Here is a 5722-nt window from a genome sequence, read left to right as displayed (position 1 = left end):
TGGTAGTTGATCACCTCATCAAAGCTGCCCATTTTATCCCCACTAAGACCCAATACACTTCCTCTCAAGTTCCCCTCCCCACAGTCTTATTTAATGATAAGATCAATCCTCAGAGTCAAGTTGAGTTAGATCTCATGCAAGGCTTACTTCAGTAATGTAAAATGAACCTTCAAAAGGCCCAAACACACATGAAACTCTATGCTGATGAGAAAAGAAGGCATTTGGAATTCTAGGAAGGGGAATTGGTCCTTTTGAAAGTGTCTAAGTGCCGCTACTCGACTCTTAAAGAGGGCAGTATTAACAAGCTAGCCCACTGCTTCTATGGCCCATACTGGATTCTGAAGAGAGTTGGTGACTTAGCCTATCGCTTAGAACTTCCCCCTACCACTAAAATCCGTAATGTGTTCCATGTCAGCTAGCTGAAACCCTTTGTGGGCTCCTTAGTGGACTATGTGGAAGAACTTTCCCCCATACATGAAGAAGGCATCACTTAGTATATCCCTGAGGCAATCATTGGACAACGAGATAAGCACTTATGGTATCAATCCATTAAAGAATACCTCATCAAATGGCAAGGCCTACCCCTGAAGAAGCCACTTGGCACCTAGCAACCATTGTCAATGAATTTCCCTACCTCCAAAAGGCTCCACTATTGGAAGACGAGCCGGTCATGCCCCATTTGGCCACCCTCTACCTGCAGATTGTACACTGTTTTAGAACAGTTTTGTTCTTACTCAAATCTCAGGCATGTGCACCCTACATAGGTTGAAAGTACTCGTCATAAGCTCTATTTTGACATGTGGTATGCCCTATTTGGAGCCCTATTTGGAGCAGCCTATCAAAAGTTATGACCCATTTACTTCAGCAGGCCGGTCCTGGATAACATGCTGTCCCTAGTCTTTACCCATCCAATTTTCATTGTCAAAGGGCTTAGAGTAGTACTCTGTAACCCTCCCTTATCCCACCCATCACTCCCCTCCACTTCTCCTTGTTTTTGAGGGCAAAAACCTCCAAGGTGGGGATGGATTGTAACAAGAGGAATACTCACCAACTAGGATTTAGATACCCAATCACACTGACTGGGGTATATAATGTGTAAGAGTCCCATATTAGGGCAATCAGTTATTATCATGAACATACTCTTCACCTTCATCTCTAGCTTCCATGGCTTCCTCCCTCCTCTCCTCTTCTAGTCTTTTTTCTTCTTCTTCTTGCTCTCTTTCTCTCTCTTTAGCTCTTCTCCTCTCTCCTCTCAGCTTCATTCATTACAATATTATTTTTTGTGGAAGCTAAAAGTTGTCATTGATCTTTAGTTTGTTTCTTTTCAATATCATGCGCCAAAGAGATAGCCTCGTCCAATGTGTTGGGTTTAAACATGTTGACTTCAGCTTGGAGAAATGGAAGGACAGACATATACTTCCTTTTAAATGTTGATTTAGCTACAAGCTTGACCATTTGAAGTTGCAGCAAAGTATACAAGAATCTTTTGGTATATTAGAAAATGGTCGTTTGCTCTCGTTGCATAAAGACATCCCATTGTTGTTGCACGTGAAGTTCGAATTGGGCAGGAAGAAAATCAGTGAGAACCTTCTTACGGAATGCTTACCATGCAAAAGTACAATCAATGCACTTACATGTACATCTCACCATAAATAAGCTTTGTCAGTGAAATAATGTGAATCACACTTGATTTTATCATTTTTGGCATAACTTTCATTATCAGAAAATGAGCCGAATTGAATTTAAAGGTATGTTTGCTTATCTTCGCCTCTTTGCAGTTGGATTGAGCTTTGAGGGTGGCATTGATGGTACAGACCAAAACATCATTATTGGAAGAAATTTGAGAGAATGGATGCTTGAGAGATTGTAGCTCTCTTTTCTCCAGTTGGGTTCGATATTGAGGCTCTTCTTCTAGTTGCATTGCTAATAAATCCATGCGTTGCTCCATGATTGGTTTAAGAAGCGGTGATACAGAATCAAAATTTATAGTATCGGATGGCCCTTCACTAGAGATGATGATTACGGATGACTCGATGAAGATGTTGGAATAATAAAGACACCTTGAAGAGATGCTTTACCTGTAATAATAAGTTTTTGGCATATAAACATCAAAATAAAGAGTAGCTTCTTGGAAAAATAATAAGACCGAATACACAAGAAGGACATAAATTTTTGATGAGATTTTGATGAGGTTCCACAACCCTAGAGTGACTGTGCAGGAATCACCTCTTAAAGGCTAGAAGTTACTGTGGTGACTTGGACTGGTTTGCGTAATCTGCGGGGGTGATTGGGAGTAAAGAAGCTTGACGTTGGGTAAGTTGAGAAAGATTAAGCAAGGCTTATAGCCTTTAGCTTAAACTTTGATTTTTTAATAAATATGGTGATGTGTTTACAATCGATGACCCAAAAAATGCCCCCCTTCATGAATTAGAAATTGAAGCTTTTAAGCTTCTTAAGATAGTCTTAAAGCTGATTACTAAAGCTTAAATAAGTTTTTCAAACCTTCTTTTCTCATAAACTTGACAGAATGATGGTGCCATGAGAGGGGGATTGAATTTTTCAATCTTGGCTTAAACTATAGAATTTATGAAGCAGAGATAGAGGGGTTTGGGGTTTTGAAGCCTTGGGTCCCAAATGTAAGTCGAGCTTTGATACCCATGTTGCATAGATCGGATGTAAGACTTGTGCATAGCAAATCAAAGAAGTCTTCTTTTGCTCTCTTTTCTTATAAAAACTTGCAAGCACGACTTATAAAACTCAAAATAGACTAAAAGAAGAGTAATGTACATTTGAGCAACACACTATTGGGTATAATTTTCCCCCATACATGGAGTTGGCATCTTGTCCATGCTGTATTAATAATATGAAAGTGAATCTTGCTTTGCCCAAAGATAGGCCCTTTAGAATCACTTTTTTTGCAAAAGAGTTTGAGTCAACTAAATCAATGGTTACAATCAATTGCACAACCCATAACTACTAAGAAACATAAAATATTCCTAAAATATCTATAATATATCACCTGAAGTCTCAGATATCAATAAATATTTACAAAGAGGATGTACGGACGCCTTAGAATAAATGGTGGTGCATCTTATTTAAATAGTTTAATGAAGAATTTTTTGGAATAAATTACGCTTGGCCGCGAATATACAATTCATCTTGCTCTACACATTAACTCTCGAAAATTCAAAAAATCATGTTAGAAAAATAATTAAATGATAAATGTAGCTAGCTATAATAAATCATTTAATCATTGGAATTCTATAAAATAATCACTACATAGACATTAACACTTGAGATATGAATATTGTGGCATCACGCACGTACGGCTTCACCCGCATTCACACTTGTTGCAAGCCTCACGCTCGAAAAGGATAGGTGTTCCCCATCAGCCTTCCACCCAAGATTTGCTATTAGGAACGTGCCCCGCATTAACAAAGAACCATTTAAGGCACTCATTCCATCAACATACATATAAGGGAGAACCATTGAAGGCACTCATCTCCTCATGTAGGTGTTGAGATATCGAGCTCCACTCGTGATACGCTAGGGTGACCGTTGAGTACTTATGTCACCGACTTGTCAGTTGCAGACGTGGTTGGTACACCGCCGATGAATAATAGCTACATGATAGCTATCCTTATCTACTCTAGTTCGTGGCTCAGTTAGTATGCCACCTTAGTTAGTTGAGTTTGGTTTTGAGACCCATATAGGGTTCTTCTATTTCTTTGTAAGAGAGTTCTTTTGGCTTACACAACTAAGAAGAGGAAAAACTGTTTTCAGCCTCCACCCTTGTGTGTCTTCCCCCATTGTGCAAGCAAGAAAGCTACAAGTGAGACTCCTTCCTTCTCTCCCACAATCTTGACATGGTATCAGAGCCTTGTTCGTGGTAAGGAGCTCAAGAAAGCAAGCCAAGCTCGCGGTGTTCTGGTAAGAGGAGCAGTGTTGCTTTCATTTTCTGTTTTGGGAGCAGATCTCTGCAGGTAGCACAGCCGGAAAGTGCAGGAGTGCATTGTCTCAGGTTGAGACGCCCTTCGCGGTGAAGCAAGAGGGCACTATATGCTGCGGGTAAGGGCTTTAGCCCTTGGCGACCTTGTTTTTTTGATTTGAGGCCATTTCAGGGCCTGTTTTGAAGGCGGAAGTTTTCTGCACGCACTCAGGAAAAGACCCTATTTTATGCTGTGTGACCACTGTTCTACAGGTCGGTGAAAAGTTACTGTAGAAATTGCATCGTATGCTTGTGCGCAGAGACATTGGGAGTTTCAGAATCATCATTGGTTCCTGTTTATGCAAAATCGTCACTAGGAAGTGACTGTGTGGTCAAATACCACTTTCGCCAGTTTTGCAGATTTGCCCTTGTGAGGGTGAAGCTGTGTTTTTTTGCAATGACAGAATTTTTTGCAGTATTCTGTAATGGCATCTGATTCTCTTTCACAGATTGTCACTGAAAAGCTTGACAAGAACAACTTCCAGGCATGGAAGTTTAGAATGACGAATTTCCTTATGGGAAAAGGATATTGGGAATTTGTTGCAGGAAATGAAGAAGAACCAGTTCTTCCTGATGTTCCCAATCAATAGCAAATGCAGGCATTCAAATCATGGCATGAGAGAGCCAGGAAAGTTATGTACTGGCTATCTATCAGTATTTCAGACTCTATGATTGTGCATATTCAGGATGCAAGTACGCCAAAGGAGGCATGGGATACTTTGTCAAAAATGTATAGCACAAATACGCAAGCCAGGAAAATGCAGCTCAAGCAAGAGTTGCATAATGTGCAAAGAGAAAGTATGAGCATCAATGACTACCACATGAAGGTGAAGAAGATTGCAGATGCACTTGCTTCCATTGGGTCGCCAGTGGAAGATGATGATTTAGTTTATGTGACCTTGAATGGTCTAGGAAAGGATTATGCACAGTTTCGGACATCCATTTCAGTTCGTGAAAGATTTCCTGATTTTGAGGAGTTGATTGCTCTTCTAATTTCTGAGGAGCAGAGAAATGGTGGTGCATCTTCTTCAGGAGGAACTTCAAAAGAAGCTGTCTTCTACTCAAATGCTGGAAGAGGTAGAGGCAGAGGTAGAGGAGGCCGATTTGGAGGCCGTGGTAGAAATTAGAATATGCAGCAAACTCAAGAAAACCAGTCCTATGGAGGAGGACGTGGTAACTCTAGAGGCAGGGGGAGCCAAAGAGGTCGTGGTGGATGGCAAAGAGGTCAAAATGCAAACAGCAATGTTGAATGCTACTACTGTGGTAAAATGGGTCATATGGCTAAAGACTGCTATAAAAAGCAGAATGACATCATGAATGGAAAACTGCAACAAGGGAATTATGTATCTTCTAGTAGACATGGTGATGACAGAAATGTGCATTTGTTCATGGTGCAGCACATGAACAATTCTTTGACAAGTGCAGAAGAAAGCAATGATGTATGGTATGTTGACTCAGGTGCATCAAACCACATGACAGGTCATGCAGAATGGATGGAGGATGCAAGGAAAATGGAAAAACCAGGATTTGTGGAGACTGGTGATGATACTGCACATCCGATTGTGCAGATTGGAAAAATTTCTTTGTCTATGCAGGATGGGAAAAAGAAATACCTGTCCGATGTATTTCATGTCCCGAATATCACCAAGAATCTGGTTTCTGTTGGTCAAATGGTTGAACAGGGCTTGCAGATCAGATTTAATCCTCATGGATGCTTTGTTGAGGATATGAAAA

Source organism: Lygodium microphyllum, chromosome 5, assembly GCF_053477565.2.
Source record: "Lygodium microphyllum isolate KBCC chromosome 5, Lygodium_microphyllum_v1.1.10, whole genome shotgun sequence".
NCBI classification, from domain to species: domain Eukaryota; kingdom Viridiplantae; phylum Streptophyta; class Polypodiopsida; order Schizaeales; family Lygodiaceae; genus Lygodium; species Lygodium microphyllum.
Note: the sequence above shows the minus strand (reverse complement) of the source record.